The following is a 24,716-nucleotide window of genomic DNA, read 5'->3' on the forward strand; positions in this document are numbered from 1 at the left end:
AGAACATGTACACCGCTGCCTCACCCTATGGCCCAGGAATCACTCGTGCCAGGACTGGGGGCTCTGCTAAGACACTGAGAGGAGCCCCTGCTAACACACTGCTAGCAGAGGGAAGGGACACCTCACTCACTGCTCTACAGCATGGATAATTATAGCCAAGGCCTAGAAAGCCACTTGCCTTCAATTTGCAACCCGCAATTAGTACAGCCCCTCAAAACTGCCCTCAGTATGGCCAAGCTAAGCACAGAGGTGGCAGGGGAAGGCAGGGGTGCTCAACATACCCCAGGATCAGCACCAGACCTCCTTCCCCCTACCCTGCTATAGCCAGACTGCAGCTCAGAGCGAGGCAGCTTGCTTTCTTACTGTTTCCTGACACAGAGGTTACGAGTTTGTGAAAACACACGGAGGAGCTTTGCGCAGATGCTATGTTCTGTTAAAACACTGCAATAGCACTCGGTCTCAAACAATGGGGTGGGAGAAACCCGCCTGCTTCCTCTATGGCCTCCGCCATCCTCCCTGAAAGAAGCATCCGAATAATGTTTTTTCCTCAGGGTTGAGCAGCGTAGCTGCAGAAACTGGAACAGGATGCACAGATCCATGTCTCTGACAGTAATCATGTGGAACCACTCCCAAAGGAGCCACAAGCTCATCTCCGCCTGGGATCCTCAAGCTTTCGGGTTACAGGGCGAGCGAGCCAAGTTGCATCCCAGCTGCTCCTTTCCAGCATGCATTTCCCTGGGACCAGGACTTTGCACATCCAACACCTGGCCACTCACGTGGTCATGGCAGATCCCACAGCAAATTCCCTTAAGCCAAAGCACTGCTTGTTTTTTCCTGGCCAGAAGACAGGAAAGCACAGCCCCATGGTAGGACGTGGCCTGTGCAGCTCTGCAAGCTCCACCAAGAATTTACGATCCCTTGATATTCCTCTGGGAGTATTTATACTCCCAAAAGGTCCCATGAAGAGATAGCAAAGATGGTGTGAAACACATCCCTAAGGGGAGGGCATTGGAAGGCTGTGCTAAGCCCCCATCAACTGCTATATATTGCTTGTTTTGTCTTCCAGCTCCAGGGACCCAAAGGCACTTCCCACAGCATCCTCCACCCTACTTGAAGCCAGAGATACCTGTAGTTAGGGGAGGGCACACAGAAAGGAGAAAGGGGACACTTCCTAAACCCTAGAGCTACTCCAAGCTATTTCAGGAAAATACTTCCACCCCAAGTCATCGTATGATCCTCCAGATGAGAATCAGGGCATGAACCTTTCTTGGTTAATGCAACCGGAAGATATCAACCCCATGGGGTTTAGCCTATTTTAAATTAAAAAAAATAATCAAGAATTCAGATTTTAAGTTTATTTATGATCGGAAGAACACAATCACGTATGGACAGGAAGCTTATTTGTTGAATATTTATTCCTGTTTATTAAAACAATAAATAATGGAAGTTCAGCAAGTGAATGGACACTGGTTTCTTTGCTATTAACTGCTCCCCTATGACAGAGCAAGGCTGCGTTTAGTCGTAACTTTGGGGTTTGCTTTTGACCAAGACCCCAGGTCAGACTGCACTGCAAATCTAGATTGCAAGGATGTTTAACTGGACTAAAACAGTCATAGTGCTGACTTGGCAGAACAGACTAAGACAGACTTGCTCCATGTATTTTATGGATTGCAGCTCATCCACTCAACCCTGTTTTAGCACACTTGCTTGAGCCTCCCACAGCCACTGCACATTTCACTAGTCTTGTTCTGCTTTCCTCCCACACTCCAGCTGTACAGTCAGTGAACCACAGCTCCAAAATTCCAAAGATACCAGAGAACCGTGAAAATGTTTTTTTGTTCACGGTCATCACTGGAGCTGCAGTGGCACCAAGAAGCTCCTGTCATACAGCGGGACCACACTGCAGTTAGGCATCACGCAAACCATGCAACGAGTATGGTGGCCATCCTGACAAACATCAGAGTCCATCTTACACCATACTCTTTGCCAGGTCCAGGCTAGTCTTAAGGATCCTGCAAATCCTTAAAGTAAGCACACAGATCCCATAGAGTCAGGTGCATGTGCCCGCTTCCCTCAGCAAGCCTCATTCCCAGTCCTTCTAACCTTGCATAAGATCAGTGGGGAGATGTGGAGGGGTTTGCTACAGTCTGGGGAGGAAGAGGGGAAGCTTCAGCTGTGCGCATGTCAAGTTAGTCTTGGTCTTACGCTGGCAGCTCCTGTGTCTCAGCCAGGAGATTTTTCTCCATTCAGCTTTGCACACACACAAGCCCAAAATGTATTAGTGGGGGAGCTGTTTGCAGGGATGTGCAACGGAAACCCAAAGTTCACAAATAAAACACAATTTCCTTGACAAAAAAAAAAAAAAAAGTAAAAATGTAGTCATTCAATGTCAGAGAAAATTATTAACGAGAGAGAATGCTGCTTCCTCAATCGCTCAGAGTTGCTTCATGAAGCCCCAAACTTTGACTAGCAGAAGAAAAACCTTAAAGTTGAAAGACAGTGGTTGACACAGTTACGGCAGCTCTGCCCTCAAAAGCTAGCTGCTCGCAATAGCTAGCCCTTCTTTGCTTCCCCAGGCAAAACAAGGGGGTTGAAGGATGCTTTTCCTATCATGTCTTTGTCTCCAGCTCCTGTAAGGTCAGGCCGTGCAAGTTTTACTGCATGGACACACCATCATCCTGAGAGAAGGGCACAGCACACCAAAGACTGCTACTACCTGATCTTGCCCTGCGCTAAGGGCTGCCTAGGGAAAGAGCTTCCCAACAGTCAATCAGACCCCCGCACCTGGGGTTCTCCATCCTGCTCCTTGTAGGGCAGCATGCCCTTGACAAAATTCACCCCAGAAGACCCCAACAGCTAACAGCCTCCAGACAGAAGTGAGACACATAAATGGGAGCCTGGAGGAATCTCTAGATCTACTCACAAGGAAACTGCTAGAAGAAAAATGGCATTTTACTGCCCAGGCTGTAACAGTGTTGTTATGTAGAAGGTAAATTCACATCCCAGTACACCTTTCCAAGGACACTGATGAGAAAAAGCTCTGGCACAAATAATGGACTGAAGGCTCCAGGACTGTCCACCCAGCAGCATTTCTAAGCCCAAAAGTTCTAAAAGGCAATAAAGTTTGTCACGCCCTGGATGAAACATGGCCTATGACTAGCAATTTGGCAAACCTTTGTTTTTCCAGCTTTGAGCCTCAAAAAAAAAAAACCCAACCAAAAAAAACCCTAAACAACACAAGCAATTCCCAAAAGTAATTATCACTATTAGTTTCAGAACAATTCACATTTAAGATCAAACAAAATTAGCACTTATTCCTATTGTAATATCTGAATCAGTCCACCTATCCCTGAGAAAAAATAGCAGCTATGGTGTTTGCAATACCACTGTATGGAAAAACAGGCACTAGTTTCCCCCACCCTTTTTTAAATAACAATCCCTGCACAAGAAAAACAGGCAAATAAAAATATAAGCAGGACTTCCCACTGGCAGCGAGAGCACCTCAAGCCATAAGAGGCACGTCAGGATATGCCCCGTTATAAGCACTGCTTCTGTAACAGACAGTTTGTAGGACTTCAAGAAGCTGAATACACAGTTAAAACTTTAGTGCTCTAACTCAGATGGATGAACCAGTTGGACCCTGCTCATTCTTAATCCATTTTCAAGATGCTAAGGCCATCTCTCCTGCAGATCTCACCACCACCATTGGTGGTCTGTTGCCCATGATGCACATCTCCCCAGCTCTGGAAAACTGACTGTCCTTTCCCTGGGTGATGACAGTCAGGAAGGGTTGAGACACATGGACAGAGCAGCCAACGCTGCTGCCATGTCTGGTACAGCGAGACAAGGGATGAGATTGTTCATGTGATCAGCTAAGGGTAAGAAAGCATCACATGGAAGATGCTGTGCTGGCAGCGTCCTGTGCTGAATCCTTTTGCAAAAGGTTTTGTCCTGGTTTCATCTGGGATAGACTTAATTTTCTTCTTAGTAGCTGATATAGTGCTGTGTTTTGGATTTAGGATGAGAATAATGTTGATAACACACTGATATTTTGGTTCTTGCTGAGTAGAGTTTACACTAGTCAAGGACTTTTTAGCTTCCCCTGCTCTGCCAGGGGCACAAGAAGCTGGGAGGGAGCACAGCCGGGGGGGCTGACCCAGACTGGCCCAAGGGCTATTCCATACCATATGGCATCATGCTCAGTATATAAGCTGGGGGAAGAAGGAGGAAGGGGGGGACGTTCGGCATGATGGCGTTTGTCTTCCCAAGTAACCATTACGCGTGATGGAGCCCTGCTGTCCGGGGGATGGCTGAACACCTGCCTGCCGATGGGAAGGAGTGAATGAATTCCTTGCTTTGCTTGTGCGCGCGGCTTTTGCTTTACCTATTAAACTGTTTTTATCTCAACCCATGAGTTTTCTCACTTTTACTCTTCTGATTCTCTCCCCCATCCCACCGGGGGGGGAGTAAGCGAGCAGCTGTGTGGTGCATAGTTGCTTGCTAGGGTTAAACCACGACAGGTTTGCAGCAGGTGAGGTAAAGCAGTACCTCCAATACCTGCAGAAAAGCAATTTCAGTCTGCCCAAACTCCTCCTACAACAGTGCTAGTGGAGAGAGGCAGCACAGGCCAACAGGTCTTCTCTGCATGTCCGGCAAGTAAGTTTGATGGTGAGAGCATGCCACATAAAGAGATTTTTTCATCCCTCCTCACTTGCCTTTCCTGGAAAAATGTTTTTACTACATCCTCTGATCCTTACTGGTCCATGGTATGCACTCGACAGGGTAAGGAGAGTGGGCCACCTTAACCCGGCTCCACTTAGCTCAGCAAGAACACAGCTTAGCAGTCCACATGGCCCTTAGACTAAGGCAGTGCCTAGATTTTATTGTTTTGTACATTTTTGAAAGCAGGCTGGTGAGCACAGTACTATTATTTGAGTTTGAGTCCATCAGCACTATTCTTGGCCTGGAATCAGGTTCCAATCATGTTTTTTGAGTGGATCAATTTGAAACATTTGCGCAGTCAAGACCAAGCAGGAGCTACAAGAAGATACGTTAAGTGCAAGGCCAGAGGAAGCAGAGAGGTGAGATGGCTGGCAAGGAGTACAGTCCTTACCCATCATTCTCCAACATCTCATCAAGTTCACGGTCTCATCATCTTCGTGGCTCTCTGCTGGACCTGCTCACACTTGTTAACATCTTTCTTCACCAAGGGGGCTCAAAACCAGATGCAGTATTCTGGATGTGATCAAACAAGTGCCTAGCAAAAGGGGAATAACCCTTCCCCTTGATATCCCGGCTGTACTTCTGTTCATGCTGCCCAGGACACAGTTGACCTTCATTACCAGGGCACACCGCTGGCTCACACTCAGGTTCCTCTCCACCATAGGTCCACAGGACCCCTGAGGCCTTTTCGGCAGAGCTGCTCCCCAGCCTGCATCACTGCAAAGGGCTCTTCCTTCCCAGGTGTGGGACTTGATGAAGTTCAAGAGATTCCCTGCAGGCAACTCTCAGCTCAAAGCCAGCACACTCTGCCTGCAACTAGTAACTGGGGGAGAAGACTAAAACAGCAGGTTTCTCTCAAAAGGGACAGGTTACGTCAAGAACCTTTGCACTAAAAGGGAGGCAACTTCATGTTCAAGAGCTGATTAACAATGTCTAGAATTTACTTAAAAAAAAAAAAAAAAAAAAAAAAAAAAGGTCTCCTGTGAGATTTCCAATCTAAAGCCTGTGTGACACAACCAGGAAAGACTGGTGGAGTGACAAGGAAAAAAAATTTAAATTCCTGCCACTCTTTTCAGAAAAGAAAGTTTAATAAATTAAACTGGAATGGATTTCCAGATGGACACTCCTATTCCAGTAACATGGCAGCTTTTTCCACTCAGATTTAAACCCATTTCCAATAAATAGAAATTAAATTTTAGAAAAGTTTGAGTGAGAATGTTCATATAGGGGCTTATGTCGGCATAACTATAACCACTTCAATATTTACTTTGGCTTTAACCAGTAGTCTTACCATGGACACAAGCCCTCATTGTCCATGCTCAGCAAGTACCCCCTCCCAAAAAAATTCAAGTACCATGAATAGCGGAAAAGTAAGCGACTACTGTTTTAATTAAGTAACATGTGAGTAGCAGCATATGAGGAAAACTGCTCCTTTTAGACTGCTCATATTTTTAGCCTGATAATGTCTCCTCATACTATGTTTGCAAGAGGGAGTTAATTTAGGCTTTGATGGTTGTGCTTTTCCTCCCCAAAAAAGGGGAAAAAAAAAAAAAAAATCACCCTTTTTCACTTCTTCATATCCCAGCCTGCTCTTCCAAGCTATTTACAGTTTATTTACCTCACGCACTGGGTCAGAGGAGAAAATTTTCACCTTCACCATCTGTATAGGAAAAGTACCACAGGACAACACCAACACTGTGTGCCTCTGGCTTGTCAGAGTACGGGTCACACTGTAACACAAGTTGCCGGAAACTATGGACAGGGGCCTGCAGTAATTTTCCTACTGAATTTAACATTTACCAACTCTTCTCTTTGGCAAGCACGTAGGGAAGAAGGGCTTCAAACGGGGGTAAGTACTTCACGTTCAAGAAGTGTATACTGCAAAGCACAGTCAGACCTGGAGGCAGCTAGTTCTCAAAACCTAAAGCTGTAAGGAGGATCCTTTCCCCTTCTGTCAGTGTTTTGAAGACTGCAGGGCTTGAGGAGGGTGTTGGGTTCTCCCTCTACAGCTAAGAGAGCCAAACTCAGACACCGAGGCTCAAGTGGGCCCTTCCCATTGCCTTGCCAAGCACATATCACAGATGACAACGGTCAGGATGCTGCTGATGGTTGGGGTTGCATTGAGAATGGCTCACAGGAGGAGGATGTCCATGGCTTTCCAGGGCTCCTGCTGCTTCTGCATGCTGCAGGACTGAGTTGGGCATGTAACCAAGTCCCAGGAAAACCCAGAGATACCCATTTTAGCTGTCTCTCCTGCTTTTTCTCCACTTGAGGCCAGGGATTCAGTCTACCCACAAAGCTTGCTACGGGATGTAGTCCAATATTGAGTTTCACTGAAACAAGAGCCATAGGTTGGCCACATGCCATAAACCCACAGGGTCTCCTCCAAAGCAAAGCTCAAAGTCAATGGAAACCCTGTTAGTAGATCACTGCTAACAATTGCAACATAGAAACTGGTGACAAAAGCACCAGTAGCTCACCTTGGCCATCTTCCACAGAACAGAGCAGCAATAAAGCGTTCAGAGAGAGGTTACATCTCAAAACAAACGGTGATGGAGGAAGCATATTTTCTGTATGCTGTGTTCCACAACTTGTGCTAACAGAGGGGCCCAAATACTTGGATTGGACCTAGAATCCCTCCATGCCCTCACACATTTGAGGTAGTGAGACAGAATGGGAAGAAGTTCACCTGCAGAGCCCTATCTTTCCTGTTTTATTAGAGATAATACAGACTGATTGGGAATATGGCAGTTCAGACCCAGCTCTCTTACTGTTTGTTAAAGTTTGGCAAGGCCACTGGACCTGCCACCTTCCAGCTTATTAAGAAACTCTGAATTCTACACTTATTCCTAAGGAAGTTACCTCCCACAAGCATAAACCCTCATCAGGAATCTGGCTAGTCAGAAAAGCACTGTCACCAAATGGCCTGGTCTTTGAGTCAGCAGAGCTGCATCCCCCACTCTTGCCATAAGGGCTATAGCTGAAGCTGGCCCCCACCAGGTACTTTGAGAGGGTTATTGGAAAGCTCAGCCCTCAGAGCAGGACTCAGCATGTTCATGACAACCTCCTGTCCCCAAGCTAGCAGCCATGGTGCACCGCACAGGGAGCTCCTCCGACGCTCTGGGGAAACACCAGGAGGGATTTCAAACCCCAGAGCATTAGAAAAGCCATGCTACTTCATCCAGCACTAGCCATTACTAACAAGTTGCTACAACACTCCAACGTGTTTTACCACAGCACTAATGACATGCGATGAACAGAGCACAGTGTGTGAATTTTAACAACCTGAACTAAAGAGAAAGCAGAACTAGGGAAGACAGCAAGGTACTTCTAGCTCCATAGAGGCCTCCAAATTGTCTGGATCCTGCAGCAAAAGCCTTCAGCTTTCAGTCACTTTGGGCAGCTCCAAGAGCTCCCTGGTCTGAGCGGAGAACTGAGCTCAGTGTCACACAAGCTACCCTGACTTATGACTGTGCTTATTCTGGGTGTGAATTCAGCCCTGCCAAACATAACAAAAAATAAAATCCAGCAATGGAGTCCTAATATGAGTCAAATACAAATTTGGATTTAGATTTCCCAAAACAAGTGGTAAATAAAGTAACAGACGAGTCATTTCTCCCTGCCTTTTTGTTTGAATGCTGCCAGACTTAGAAAACCAATTCAAAACATAAAACCAACCAAACTGGCAGTTTCCACTGTGAACCAGTGATGAATTACCTTGACTAGGAAACAGTGCAGCTGGTAGACTGGCAGGGAAGGTACGGATCCTAAAGTGGAGGAAAAAAAATTCAAAACAAGACAGAGGCAAAACACTTCTGAAACCCAGTGAGAGGGAGTCTCCCAAGGCAGCGGAGAACTACCAGAAAGCAGCTGCACCGTTACAACAGCCTGAGACAAAGCTTTCGTAGCTATGCCTCTACCACCTTCCCCCTGAGGACCACGGCACACTACCCACCCCAAAGCAGCTGGCTTTTACTGCCTCTAGCATGGTTTGACGCACAAGTAAAAAGCTGTTCAGCACCCAGGTGGGCAGTATACCCCCATTTCCCAAACTCTGGTGTTTCATTTCAGCTGTGAAAACATCCTTCTTTACCACAGAGGAGCAAGTGGAGTTGTTACTGTCAAGCACTTCATGGTCTCCTGCTCAGGATCGTCTCAAAAATGCAGCAAATCAAGCAGGGCTCACTATAGCTTTTCAAGCACTCCCCCAGCAACAGGCAGGTATGGCTCTTGTTCACCCAGCCCTGAGGAGACTCAGCTAATAAACAATTTTCATTAGAAATACTCTTTTGTTTTGCAGATGTTTGTGCTGCTCCCTGGACGGCCAGCCCTACCTGCATGCATTAATCTGAGACTTGATACCTCAAATCTCACAGATATCAATGGGATCAGTGGATAACACATCATGAGACACCACCAAGCTAGCTCACAACAACGCAGTTCAGACACTGGACAGATTTAAACCTTCCTTGCCACCACTTATTTTAGCACAATTATGCTCACACACTTCATTAATAACGCCTGAACATTCAGGCCCACGTTGAAAAAATGTTTAAGCATTTAAACAAGGCGTTAAAATCTTAATGTATGTGTAAGACTTTTTGGCTTCATAGGGACTTGGCATTTGTTCTAGGGTTTTCCTTAATTAAGGACAGACTTTTGGAAGTACCTTCTTTTGTTTTTTAATTATTTTAACTTGGTCCCTAAGATGTCAGTTCCCAGCGGAGAGGCGGTCTGAGCCCAGATCAGTGGGAAGGAGTTGTGTGGGAGTATGGAGCCAGCAACAAGAGCAGCCACACTCTCCAGGCCGGGCAGCCGTACAAGAACAGGACCTCACAGTACAAGAATGCAACAAATATGTCTCTTCTCTAACTCTTTCCCCATGCCCTTCAACAGCTTGTGGATAATGGATTTTGCTGGCAGCAGCAGTGATTTTAAAACCTTCAGTGGTCTTCCAAGCCCAAGTGAGAGAATGATTCACAGATGTATGTAAGTGTGTACATACTTTCGTACACACCAGGATCTTTGCTCTTTCCAAACTACCTCCAGAAATCTCTCACTTTCTCGTCTCTCACTCCCCGAGATCCTCAGGTTGTCTCCGATAGTACAGTGCCATGACAGGTATGTGCTTAAGCCCAGTGGGCGCAGACGCAACGGGGGAATCAACATCTCCCCAGAAAAGCCATCAGGCTAGGGCTGCTTGTGGCTGCCTCATGCTGCTGGTCAAAACCCCATGTTTAACAGCTTCTCTGGCATCTGTGTAAGGGGAATTCTCTTGCAGGGCAAAGGAGGTTCCTGCCACTTCAATCCCAAATCCCCTCTTCATCTTGCTTTAGTTCTCCCCATGGTCAGCCTGCTACAGATAAAGCTTTAAAAGAAACAAAAAACCATCTGCATCTAACCCTGTGAATATCTCCAAGCAGACTTGGCTTCAAGGGAACAACTCCCGTAAGGGAAGCCCAGGAAATCACATACGCACAGGATCAGGGCTGTGACCGGCCTCTGAAATCAATTTGCTCAAATGAGGAATTAATTGCAATGGTTCTGTAATTTCTGAAGGGATAGCTTGTTCCCACCAATGCTAATTGAGACAGCAGCTAATGCAGCTGTTCAAGATTAATGAAAGCGTGTAAGCCACTGGGAAGGAACACTGGTATTTAGAAATATTCTTGGCTCTGGTAACCAAAAATGGATAGGTTTTAAAGGGCAGAATCTGCTCAAATTTAGGCGCTCAGTACCACTGATTTTTCAACAGGCACACTGAATATGGGCACATACCACATTACCAAGGATCCCCCAAAATAGAAACATCTGAAAAGCTCTCAGTCTCTGTACCAAGCTTGCAGAAGAATGAGTGCAAGGCTCCTACAGACTGCCTTGCCTCTAGTAAGAAGACTCAGATCATGGACCACTTTACGCCCCGTATTGGAGGGAAAGGCAGACCCAAGTCATTCCACTTACTTTTTAAATTTAGGGGGTTTTTTGTTTGTTTTTTTCTTTTCCCCAAAAAGTTATAACCATGCCCTGCAAGTATCAGTGAGCACACAGGGCCTGCCTCCCAGCCCCACCCCCCAATGAGAGCTTTCATCTGGAGGTATATCTTATACTCTTTACAGTTCCACATATACAGCATTGAGATTTTCAGAATGTAACGGTAGGTTTTACAACATGCCAGGAAAGAAAACCTAATACCTCTCTACATCTTCCTTTACCTTCCCTGCCTTTCCCTGAACCTCACCTCCCTTCCGAGCTTACAATAAGGGTCCAAAGCTTGTTGTTACTTCTGCAAACCAAGATCTCTCTTCTGCTGAGATGAGGACGAAGCCGTTGCCCATACTGTAGTACTGGTAGGGATTGACAGACTTCCTTTCAAGCAGGCAAAGAAAAATGGGATACTTATCTCAGGATTATGGCAATTTGAAGAGAACAGGATTAGCTGAACATAACCACATTATGTGGTTGAGACAGGTACGCTCCATTCTTCCAAAGTGTACCTTTCCAGACAAGACATTTTTAGGAACTCTTGACTTAAAGTATGACTTCCTTTCCATTATGAATGGATTTTCATTCTAATCATATCCTACAAGACTTAATCAAAGTAATTTTAACACATATAGAAACACTTTTTGTTGTAATCCAAATACCGTACAATTAAATGGCTACAAATAAAAGTGATTTTTTCATCATTTGTCCAGTGCAGGCTGACAGAAACAATGTAAGAAAATGGAAACAGAATATATTAAATCATGTCACTAATTAGGGGGAGTCTGAACAGCAATAAGAAACACACCTAGCTAATTCTGGAGCAAAGGAAAATTCAGGTTTTTCAAAGGCTGAGAATCTGTTCTGTGATCTGGAAACCGGCAGGATGTTTTGTGTGACACTAGAGTGAATTTTATACAATAATTGACCTTTTCACGTGAAAACTTTGCTGATATACAACAACAATGACGTTCTTCCCAAAGGTTTTCAGCCAGCTTTTCTTTGAGGCAATAAGAAATATAAAATAGGAACACAATGATTTGCATTTCAAACCAGAACAAGACAGAGGAAGAACTCAATGAGTGACAGTAACAGTGTTCTCTGAGATGAACCCCAAATTTAGCATTTAGAGAAGCAGTCTGCTTCAAAGTAGGGAAGAACCACAAGAGAAATGTCAGAACAGGCCATAAACTATTCTTCCTACAAGTGGCAAAGGATACTTCGCTATCCAGAAAGATTTTGCCTCTGGAAAGAGAAAAATAGATATGTTTAGAAGGGCAGGAGATGTTCAAAGTTAAGTAGTCACTGAAAATCAATGTTATTTCATATTTTCACATCAGTAGGAGACTCCCTGGAACTTCCAACCTCTGTATACAGCCTGACGCAAACATTGCTGAAATACACAGGGAATTTTTTCACCTCCAGTGAGGTTCAGATTACAGCTCACTGGCCTTCTGATATTTGAGGAAAGCCATTCACTCTATTCAGTAGTTTACAATTTTCATTCATCTTTGCAAAAGTGTATGCCTTCCTTTCAAACAGGTGGAGCATAAGTAATAAAGACACAGCACTGTCACACATCTGTAAGTCCCTGATCTGCATTCATTTTCAAATCAGACTTTCTCCTATTGAAAGCAGAGGTATAAACTCAATGTAATCAAACTGCTGGGAGTCCCACTAGCCCATGAAACAGGACTGGCAGGTTGGTCAAACAAGCTGTGCTGCACTAAGTGCTCGCAGCATCCTACAGACTTTCTGCGAGTGATGTGCAGGCTCACAAATCGATAGTCGGTCAGAGGGCAAGGAACACGCCCCAGCAAGAACGAATGAAAGAGCCATCAGGCAAACACGATGATGAGAGTCCCCAGTGCCCCTGAACTGCAAGGATATACCTCCCCTGCCACTTGGTCAGCCTCTAGCACAGTTTAAACAAACCAGGGCTGCTCTACAGTAAAGTCACTACTTTTTGTTAGCAGTCTTTCAGTGAAACCCCTGTGCAGACCAGGCAATAGGACTGCCACCTCAGCGTATCTGTTGGAAGTCAGCTCTGCATTTAGGGCAGATCTCCATCCAGACCCTGCGCCTCTCCAGTGGACCAGGAATTCCTTTGCTGTTGCTGCAGGCTGAATAGGACTGTCAATAGGACAACAGCAACAAGCCCTCCAGACCTAGTCTCCAACAAGTTGCTACCTGCCTACATACTCAGGTGCACTGAAACACCACAAAGAAAACCTCAACAGTAAAACATTTTGCGTACGTGCAGCGATTTCTGAAAAAATGTGGCAAAAATGCTAGGAGATATCTTCCAGTTCAGCAAGTCTGGAAGACTTTGAGGATTCAGGTACACAATCACTGAGCAACAGCTTGCAAAATTCCATCTTTGTAGGCTTTTGGAAAACAGTCATATTACAGTGCTCTGTACTGAACCTGCACAGCTTAATGGAGGACCTCGTGCTTTTCTGCAACCCTAGTGCCCACCTCCCGAGACGGCTCCCTTGATCGACACCTGCACAGAGTCAGAAAAAGCTGAGGCATACATATGCCCCATGGGTACTCATCCATTCCACCAGAAGCAACAATATGGCTTTGCCCACGAAGGCTTGGAAAAGGGGAGTTGCAGGCAGGAGTAAAGTCTGGACTCAGCCACCATCCCAAGTTCCAGACTGCCCAAGTGCAGCAGCACAACCAGAGGGAGTCTCCCAGCAGCGATACCAGCAACCGTGACAAGTATCCCATCAACTTCCAGAAGGCTGGGATTCTTCTTAGCACTCATGGGGCATGCAGGCCGATGAGCCCAGTGCAAAGCATTGTATTTCTGTTGCACCATCTTATGGAAGTGTCTAATCATGAAAGACATCAAGACAAAGTGGAGGACACCCAGCATTTGGCTGAAGAACTCCTGGCCCTCTGCATAACCTGCCCTCCAACAGATGAGGGCCAGCCCTCAGCTCCTCTGTCTGCTGGCAATGTACACACTGATATTCGCTTACACCTTCCCTGTTCCAGCTCTGTGTGGCTCACTCGCAGCGTAGCTGTTGAGAGAAATTAGCTTGGCCGAGCCTACACTACAAATAAACCCCCTGGCCAATTTGCACTCAGAAATATGACTCTGCACTTCTCCTTCATGAAAGAACTCACTGTCTGGGCATGGAGAGGGCTGTGGTAGGAGTTTGTACCAGATGAATAGATCATTAGAGACACATGGAGAAATCTCAGCACTGCTGTCAAAGCGCAGAGTATTGTTGTCAAACGCAAAGCTCTCCTTGCCATGTTCTCACACAGGGAATTGTGCCAAGTTTAAAGGTTTAGACCCTGAGACAGAGCTCCAGGCTTGCCTTGCACAGGCAAAATCAGTTACAACAATTTAATAGGTAAGTTTTCCCTTGTTGCTTATGTATGTGAATCTCTTTCCACTCTGATGATCTGCAATGCTACCATCAGAAGTGGATGATACAGAATGCAAAGACAAATCTAAACCCAGCCAGGAATTCCTTCCAATTACTAGAGCAGATCAATCTCAGGTATGCAGGTGTGTTGTACCAGGTATTAGACTTACGGAAACAGAAGCAGACAAAGTTAGCAAGACTTTTTCAAAGGAATTCAACTTCAGGATGCCTTGAGAACAGCAGTTTTCAAACTGTGATCAGCAGACATCTGTGGATTATTTCTAGTTTGTTTGTGAAGTGTAACTTAAAAAAAATGCCTAGCATACATAAGTCAAAGTTTGCTATGCAGACATCTGCATTCCCACGGGAAAAAAGTGTTGCGTTTATGCTCAGCCGACAGATTACCTTTCCCCTTTCACTTGTGCTAGAAGGATCAGTACCAACGCCCCCATGAGAATCAATGCCCCATCTGAAACTTTACCACGTGATCCCCAGCACGGTCCCAGCAGGCAGCACAGTAAGCACCCAGAAACTCTTGACACTAACAATAACTTGAGCTTATTCTTACAGTGCAAGGCGACAGGATCAAGGCTGGCATGGGCACATAATAAACACTCCTGCTTTCCTGGGACGGTTGTGAATTACTGGGTGCCTACAGGCAAACTGGGCAAGCATAAGGACGATAAAACCCCAGGTGCTTATAACATTTAGTACAGACACAGAGGAGTAGAAATAGAAGTAAATTTCTTGTCTGCTGCTTCTACAACCCCTGTACTGGCAAGCAAGCATCCTTTGGGATGGAAAGTGTTAACAGAGAATCTGCTTTTAAAACAAGGCCAGGAGGTACAGCAAGTAAAAGTCAACCAGGGACCTGTAATGAATTCCTCACAAGAGGAGGAAAGGTGCCATATTTTTTGTCTTTGTCTTTTGTCTCTATTTTTGCCACAAAGGATCCAGGCACTGGGCTAGAAAGCTTGTCTATGCAGTGTCCCCACCACGGGCCATCACAGGCAAATCTGTAAGCAAGTTGGCCTTCCTCCTGCTGCCAGAGCACCTCCTCTTCCACAGACTACAAAGCACTGAGCCTTAGACCTGTCTGTCCTAAGGGGCATCCAACTCAAACATTCGTTTCTGGAAGCACAACCTTTAAGAAGGATCAGTCTTGAGTCTACAGACAAGGGAAATGTTATTCCCACTTTTACAGCCAGAAGACATGTCAATTAAAGGCTTTGTCTAGAACACAGCATGAGGTAAGGCAAGGAGAAGGACCACGATCTCTTCATCTTCAGGCTGTGCCTAGTCGATTGCCAGCCTGCCTCCTCACAACATGTCCCAGCACTGCTGGGTATCCCCAAGCCAGCCTGTACACCAAGAGCACGAACAAGAATGCACTGGTAGAAACCAGGAGAAAATGCGGCCTAAGAGCTCATAGCTCCAGATGAATACTGGAGACAGCACAGCTCCTCAGCTAGGACAAGAGCTTCAGATGCCATCTCACAGGCAAGTCGCATCACAGCTGATACACGATTGGCACTATTTACCCCATTCTATAGAAGTATCTAACATCGCCACGTGCTGAAACACGTTCTTAGCCACTCAGGTGCACAGCTGGTGGGAAATGTCACGGCCCTCCAAGAAGTCACAGGGCTAACACCTCTCTCCACCAAAGGAAAAGAGTTTCCACTTTTTACAACAGGTCTGAATCTGACCTGTAGTATCAAAAACAAGCAAAGAAACTTCAAAACACAACAGCAAAAATTAGATGTGTACCAGATGCTCCTGGGAAGACTGAGGCACGAAATCCACCCAACACTATCTCCAGTTCTTCCAAAGATATCCAAGGTGTTTACAACAGCTGCTGCTTATGGGAGCCACATGAAGGAGACCAAACACAAAGCTAAAAGATGATCACAAAACATACATCCTAAGATGTTGCTGAAGATGTTACTGCCTGACATATGGTAAGGAAGTTAAAGGACATGATGGGTGCAGGCCAGGACAATCTGTCTTCAAGGCAAGGCACATGCACTGGCTTTACAGTTTGCATTAACGTTATAAAGAACCATACACAAAAGGTAATGCAGGAAAATTAAATAAATCAGATTTTTGACATGGCTCCAGCTGGTTAGCTACTGTCTCCAAATGACAAAATGGTAAATGCTACAGAGCTTTAATCTCTGCAGCAGAGAAGAGGTTTACCCAGTCAGCAGGATAGCCATAGGAGGGGAAGGTCTGGGAGTTGTTGTTTCTTTATCTGTTGTTCAGTACCCACACATGCATAAGCCTACATCTTACATTGTATTGCACTCACCAGCCAGGCTTTAGGGACTTACTCATGCATCTTCATGGCCTTAATTAATATAAGTCACTCTTCAGTGACTCCAGGAAGCTCAGAGTCACATCTTCACTGCACTGTTAAGCTAAATTTGACATTTGGGGCCTGACTTTCCCTCTGCGTTCATCTTCCGAATGGTTAGCAAACCCTCCTCTTCACCACCTGCACTAAACTTGGTCTCCACCACCACCCAACCACACAGAGGTTACACAAGGGTCCAGCCAGGGCTATGGCCGGGATGCAGTTTCTTCCATTAACCCTCCACGAAGTGGCAGAGCCAAAGGCTAAAGCAGCCTAGTTAGTCACAGGGTCAGGAATAAAAGATTTTTGCTTTTTCAGGGATTACCAGAGCTTCAGAGAGAACCCTTGAAAAGGAACACAGCCAGAAACATGCAAGTCATTTACCTTCCTGTATTCTGGGATCAAGGAATTGGCAATAAAAAAGCAAAACCAAAGTATTATGCTGGAGATACAACCAGCCCTTCCCTCCCAGAATAAACAACCCCCCAAAGAGTTTAATAGCCCAACCAATGCATAACTTCTGTAAACCTACAAGATGAAGTTATTCATATGCAGGATCTAATGACATCAGACTGTACAATTCTCTTGACCTATTGCAAATTCACAGCAAACGAACATGGTGGGTTTCATTAGCACAGAATCATTTAGGCTGGAAAAGACCCTTAAGATCATTATCCTCTCACTGGCACAGGTTTCACTTGGCATAGAGCAGTTAATGCCAAATTTTGCTTTCACCAACATTAAGCTAAACCCTAGTCATCAGTAAGTTACTTTAGAGTTAGACTTTGTTGAAGCCAGCATGGAACTTGAGAGTGCATAATTTTGGCCTAACCTTCCTCAAGTAGCTAGTTATACTGGAAAACAGAGGTTCTCTAAATTGCATGGAACGGTACAGTGCTTCAAAATAAATGGATTATGTCATATTTGCTGGCAAATGGCTGAAAATGTTTTATACGTAATTAAGTAAGAGATCAGAAAAACAACCACTGCAGCCAAGCAGGAAAAAAAATATTCAACCTTTACATATGAAGTAGAGAGTTTTCCTGGATGTCATCTGTAATTTTGTTCATCACATTTGAGCTTAAGAAAGGTGACAACACCTCATATGCTGAGAGGGTTCTCAGTGTGGGGGAGGGAGAGGACAGACGGACACAAGACACAAACAAGACTGTGCAAGCAGGAAACAGTCAACTTATCAATTAAAATTTTCTTAATTTCTACCAGAGACAGATTTTACAGTGTTCTCACTTTGAATGGCTAAGTGTACTCTTCTTCAAAGTACCTCTAGGAATTAGGCAATATGAATCAGACAGGTTAGAGAGCATGCCCAGAGGCCCCTGAAAACCCTGGCAGAGGTCTCAACCTCCCCAAGCACTGCCTTGAGGCAACATTATAGCTCCATTTTACAGAGAGGGAAACAAAAGCAAAGAGGTTAATGGATTTTCACAAGTCACAAAAAAGGAGTGGGTGGCAGGGCTGGGAATGATAAGACAAGCCTACACTCCTTCCAAAATATACACTGAAATAAGTTACAAATATTCAGCTTTTGTAGAGCAGTTTACTTAACACATTCACAGAGTATTTGCCAGACTAATGGTAAATTTGTGGCCATGGCAATCTCAAGGACAACTTTTCCTCCGTGTTGCTTTTAAGAAACTCTCACAAGCTCAAAGGCAAAGCCTCTCTTCCTGTCTCAGTATTTTGCCTGCATCACTGAAAAAAAACCCTGGGTTTTTGAAGGTGTGGTTCTAGATGTATTTTTTTAAAGCACTCATATTGGATAAGGAGGGAAAAAAAAAAAAAAACACAAAGACATCTCCGCGATTAGAAATACTTTGCACACACTTTGGAGAAACAAGTAGATGAACTCTACCCAGGAGCTCAGGCCCAGACTCCAGCCTCCACAGTGCTAAACATAACTTACTGCTGTTGTAGTGCTCAAAATTAGGGCCAAATCTGTTGAGTTCCTTGCTCAACAGACTGCTTCCTTTGCTGACCTGGCGATCTCTCCCCAGCTCCAGCCCTGCAGGCAGAAGGGGTGCGGATAACAGAGGGCTGTGATTCTGAGTTGGTCTATTAACTGCCTTTCATCTTTTTGTACTTTGAAGCGTGTGCTTCTAAGCAAGATGTCAAATCAGGCAGCTAAACCTCTGGGTTTCTTGCCTAACTCAGCACTCAGGTGGCAAAACAAATGTTTTTCTGTCATCTCAGACAACAGCACAGAATAACATGGTCCTCTGAACTAATGCTACACAATCCTCATCACTTAACAGAGCTATGTGTAAGCAAAGCATTTCTACTTTTAAATTCCAAAGACTTCAGGCTAGCTGAAATTTCTGACTCTGAATCCCTTTCATTTGTGATCTCATGTTTCACTCACACATACAGGAATCCACACGGCTTCTCCTATGGAGGGAGGCAGGGGCACACATGTGCAGGACACATGGCTACTGCTTGGTGAACACACGTGACATACTACGGATGCCAGAGTCAGAACACATTTTCTCTTGGAAACTACCGACTCTGGACTCAAACTGATGGAAAACTGGTGCTATGCTGATGGCTGACTTAATTCTGAACGGAAGAGAAAGAAAAACAGTGAGTTCTCAACATTTCTCTAATCTTGTAAACTAATAGCTCTGCAGCCTTCTGTGAGTAATGCTGTGCATTTCTCATCCCCAAATGAGGAAAGGGATCGTGGAAATGAAGTGACATTTAAACAAAGTATGGGATTGCTTTTGTTATGCTACACAACCCTACTCCAACATCGCAATTCTCACTTCTGCTGGCCTGTCCTCTTTGTGTGGGTTTCCAGGGAGCGTCACTGGAGAGGTGCAACCTTCAGGGAGGGCCGAGCACTGAAGGCTGCATCGGCAAGCGTGGTAACTGCATGTGGAGAAGAATGCAAATGCACAATACATTTTAACTACTTAAGGTTTAATCCTGACCACAAACGCACAGTTTGAGGGTAGCTAATTTTTTCCCCTTCATTACCCAGATGTAAACAAAGAGAGGAAATGGGCACTTCCTTAATCTCAGTAGCCACTTCCTAGTAAATTGACTGGGTAACTGAAAGTCCCATAAAATACATATATGTCATTATTTTGTAGAACGTGGTTCCCAACTATGCCATCTCCAATGGGAAAGATTCACAGCCCAGATACAGCCATTGCCAGTGGATGAAGTGCACAAGATAAAGTGCTTACTAACCTCAGCGGAGAGACTCCCACACACATCTGCAGGCATTAGGCTTGCCTGCCCCAGCAGGGACATGCTCTGACCCAAACAGCCCTTGCATGCATCCCAACACTTGTCCAGCAGCGTTCCCATGCCTGGATGTTTGAGCTCCCCAGGGCTTTGAGGCAATTTCAAAGGCTGGAAAACTGGATTTTTTGAATACCTGATAAACCCATCACAAGGCGTTGCTGTGGTAGGGATGAAAGAGCAGAGAAGAAAGTGACAGTCCAGCTTCAGTGAACCCACAGCCCCTCAGCTGAGCGTGCAGGAAACCGATCCCGGGCTCTCCCTCTGTCAGTGATAAAACACTGTCCTAACCATGATCCCAGTACTAAAATAGGGAATGGCAGACGACATGTGACGACTTTCATATATTACAAAATATGTATCTACCTCCTATAAAATAACATAGACTGTCTTTGGAGACTTTGGGTTTTACATACAGATGTCATGAATAAAGAGACAAACAGAAAATGAAACCTAATGCCTTATTTCAATTTCTTTGCTGAAGCTACCAAGTTTCTTAGAAGTTATGTTCAAAGGTGTCCAACAGATCATTTAATCTGACCTACTATATACCACAGGGAAAGCATCACTTAATGTCCCCATAAGTAATTAAAAGATTTTTAGCATCACCTGCTTGCCACTAAAAAAACAAAAGAAAACCTTTTTTTTTTTTGTTTGGTTTTCATCTCACACTGTCTCAGGCCCTTTTTCTGAAGCCTTTCAAATAATCTGTCAAGAGTTTCATTTGAAATCCATACAACAGCAGCAACTGATGTGCAAGATCAGCTGCAACCAAACAGCCAATGTGTCATATAAGTAACTGGCCACTAGAGGGATTTCTCAAATAAATGAAATAAAGGTAATCAGTTAATTTCCTAATGGAAAAACTGAGACTAGTTCTGTCTCATTTGAGAAATCATTCTGCTCTCTCTTAAACATCTGCCAGTTTCTCCGACGCTGCCTGGGAGAACCGACAGAGCAGATAACAGCAGGTTTCTGAGCTAGCACGGCTGCGGAGGATGTTTTCAGTTAGCAGCCCCTGGTTCTCAGGCTCCAAACTTAACCACCCGAGACAGGCACCAGACACCTTACACCACCATTTCAGCATAAACTATTTCTGCCCTGTAACAGTTGGGTAGGACTTTTGTTTTAAAGTGTTTCATTAACTGATTCAGATCATGTAACGTGATACAAGATCTAACAAGCTGAAATCTTAGTTTCTTTGGCTCCTTAGTTGGTTTCTTCCAAATATATTATTAACTTCTGTGCCAGTTAGCACGGCTTTATAGCTCCTTATAGCTCCATCTGTGTTGTCAGTTCAAGAGACCTGGAAGAAATATGCCTTTGTCAGTTCAGTAGATCTGGAGTACATACATCCTCCAGAGCAGAAAAGGCTGGCGTTTTGGTCCAGCTATGTGCCCGAACTGTTATAACCAGATGTTTTTCTTTGTCTTTGGGCTGTTCCAAAAGCGTATGTGTAGTAACCAACTTGGCCACACATTCTGCAGCAGCAACAGGAGTTGGCCAGATTTGTCAGGCGGGTGATTACTGCTGTTAGATGTAATAGGCAAATGCTTTCCCTTAGGGATCTCCCTCTATACTGAGGGAAATAAAATTTCAGAAAAATAACTGAAGGAGATTCAAACCATGTTTCTTCTCAGCAAATCTGCTCTGTGGTACACTGAATTTATTCTTGTTATCATTTGTGATTTAGATTCACCTGCTCCGCAGTGGTTGGGCAGTCTGCATTCAGATAAGGATGCAGTCTGTAATCCAAGTGCAGCAACAAATGATGCACCTTGCAGCAGACAATATAGCAAACCTGAAGGTGACTGAAGCTCTCCACAGATAGCAGGATCAACCAACACCACTGCATTGGCTTTGCAATTTGTTGAGTGTAGAAAAAAGAAATTCCTGCTTTCCTTAGCCCCAGTCTAGCTCTGAACTCATATTTCTCCCCCCTTAAATTTGCATCACATATACAAAGACAGGCTCGTCCAGAAAGACAGATGTGATGTTTGTAGTCAAAGCTGCTGGAAACACCACTGATAGCAGTTTGATTCTTGTTCTGTAAAACAGAGGTTCCTTCAAGGCTCAGGTATTAGGCAAAAAAAACTGGCAACAGCCTTAGTTTTTATGAAGTCAGAGCAGAGTTCTGCCAGCAGACAGCTATGAGCTCACTAGTCTGAAATAACAACTCATTGACAAGAGTTTTTGTGGAAGCAACAACTAACTTGTTTGTGTGAGAAATAAAGCAGGGGGGGAAGTACATGTGTCCTAGGAGTGATAAAAAAACGTATCGCAAGCCCACTCCATGACTTAACAATGATAATTTGCATTTAAATTCTGCTTTAGGTAAAAAAAAGAAAAAAAATATTAAAAATATCATAAATTAGGAGAAGGTATTTAGCAGCAGTGACATTTTCATATTCCAGTCACACACACACTGAACTTATTTCAGATTAGTGTTTTGAAAAATGAGTGTAACCAAAGTCTCTGACAGCCAGAGCCGGAGGAAAAAAATATTTGAAGAGGCAAAAGACCCAAAAGCAATTATTATTCTCTGCTAACCTATTTAGAAGAGTCTGGGTAGGCTCCTCCAGAACCCTGGAGCCAGTCATCACAGACAACTAAACAAAAACTCCATCCAGAACTTCCTACCGACGAAGCATGTATCAGCTGGAGCAAACACCAGCAGCATCCAGAAGCTGATTTATGCAAGTGAGTCAAGTAAATCTAATGGCATAAGACTGGGAAAAATGAGCATAGTACTGGTCTACTACTCTGTTGTTCCTTGCTTGGTTACAAGAACTGGTTATGCCGGTGCCTCTTCCCAACCGTTTCCAAGACTGCCCGTTTCATTTCAGGCCGAAGGAAATTTCAAGCCTTTTACTTTGTGAAGTGAACGTCAGGCCTAAGCCCGTACCAACCCCTGGCCTCTTCCTCATTTTGTCAGCTCTACAGAACACTTCAGGGTCTGGAGCCTTTGCACTCTCCGTCCTTGCCCCTAAAACAGATACAAACAGGGTACACACCACACCACAAAAGAGCATGCAGCACTTGGCTCCTATCAGCAACAGGCCTTTTTCTAAACCTCCAGGACCTGAATAATCTGCTCGTATCTCAGTTTGCAGCAGCTTGAAACTCCCAAAACCTAACCCTGACCTAAGCTGTTCCATACAGCAAAAGAGAACAGAAGGAATTCACCTCTACCAACATCCCACCTCCATCTGAAGGCACTGAAGAAGACAGAACCAAGCCAAACTATAGAAGCTATAGAGTTCCAGGCATTAACTCTAGTAAAAGTATTACCAGAAACCCCATACATACACTAACAGAGAATAAAATGCCATGCACCAAAGTCAACACCAACCTTCTTCCCAACTCTGCCAGCCACGCAGAATCCAGCAACAAATTCAGATTTCCAAATCTTACTCCTAACCACAATCCCCTAAAGAACCCCAGTTCAATCCAGGGGGATCACTCTGTAACAGAAGACCATAATACACACATCCACCATTATAAGCCCCTTTTCTCCATCTGTAGGATCTGCACGGGTCAGAAGTAACTCGAGTTCTCAAAGTCTTCCACTCCCAAGACGTAACTTCAATTCAAACCCTCACCTAGTAAGGGATCATTTCCATAATAAAAGAGATTATCAGGCATTGGCCCCTACTGACACCACTCCTTCTCCTAACTTTTTAAGCCCGTACAACCTGTCAGTAAAACAGGTCCTTAAATATTTAGATTTCAAAACCTGAAAAGCTAACCTCCAAGCTATTCTAGCTATGGTACACAGAGGTCCCTTGTATACATCAGAACAGAATATGCTGCTGTCCACTGACACCAACCCTCTTCCCATCTCCTGGTGCCGAGTTTTACAGGATCTGCAATTGCCTCAAACACCAGCCTCAATTATAACCAGCAGACCCATTCAAAAAATAACACACTACATTGACAAATGCTGAACTAAAATAAGCAGAAAGGCTGTTGCTTGTAAAATCCAGCAGCAAGACAGGACTCTTGAACTAGGATTCGGTTGGAGTTTGCAATAGAAGTATTCTAGACACAGAAACCCCCTCCAAACTGTAAAAGAAGGGCGCAAGGCCTTGGTCTCCCCTGGACAACAATCCTCATACCTTACAGTAGCAGCAGAATCCAGCAGCGACCTGAGTGCCCGAACTGTTAAGTTTCCTAGCCATAATCAGAAATAACGGATAAGCTGTACCATAAAGGAGAACATAGGGTGTTGCCCGCCTGCTGACCATAGACTCCTTTCCAAGCCCGCAGGCCTTATTGAATTCAACAACCTTGAATCTCTACATCCTCCAGTCACCTATCTAATCCCCTGACCTACTGATAATCCTACTTGCACACAGTAGAGCAACCTCTGAAGTAAAAGAGCATAAGGCATCGTCCCCAAATGGCAACAGCTTCCTACCCAAACCTGCTGGCTCTGCACAATTCAGCAATAAACACAGCTTCTGAAGCACTGGGTTTCCAAAGCTTAGTACCACCTCCCGTGCCCGCCACAGGAGCACTTCTCACTGTAACAGAGCGCACAAGCTCCTCACCCCCTGTCCCGGTCAACAGAGGTTTCTAGAGAATATCTGAACTTCACCTCCTCTGTTTTTAGTGCCTTTTCAAGTTCTCTTTTTCTAAATCCTAATGCCAACCCTAGGTTCAGTTACTCCTGCAGGAGGCATTCCCACAATAAAGGCAAATAGAATCATTGATCCAAAGCAACATTTTCCCCAAACATTAACCTTACCATAACTGATGTCAGGAACTAATCTCTAAATGATTATGCCCCAGCATGGCAGACAGACTTCCCAATCTTTTTTTCCTAAACTTTAAACCCACCCCACCCCTAGTGACTAACCTTAATCATAGCCAGGGGATGGATCTGTACAGAAAACTGAACATAAGGCACTGGCCTCTGTGGACACCAATGCACTTCTTAATTCTCACAGCTAGGACAGAACACAACAATAATGCCAACACTTTACACTTTTTTTTTTTTTCCC

The 24,716-nt window shown here is 44.7% G+C and overlaps 1 protein-coding gene across 1 annotated transcript in view; it reads right to left on the bottom strand.

Moving 5' to 3' along the window:
- Nucleotides 1-24,716, bottom strand: part of COLGALT2 (collagen beta(1-O)galactosyltransferase 2) — a gene marked incomplete at its 5' end in the record, with an annotated part of 57,271 nt that overhangs the window by 20,777 nt on the left and 11,778 nt on the right. The gene's annotated exons all lie outside the window — the stretch shown is intronic.

This window comes from Platalea leucorodia (genome assembly GCF_965183815.1).
Source record: "Platalea leucorodia genome assembly, chromosome: 5".
NCBI classification, from domain to species: domain Eukaryota; kingdom Metazoa; phylum Chordata; class Aves; order Pelecaniformes; family Threskiornithidae; genus Platalea; species Platalea leucorodia.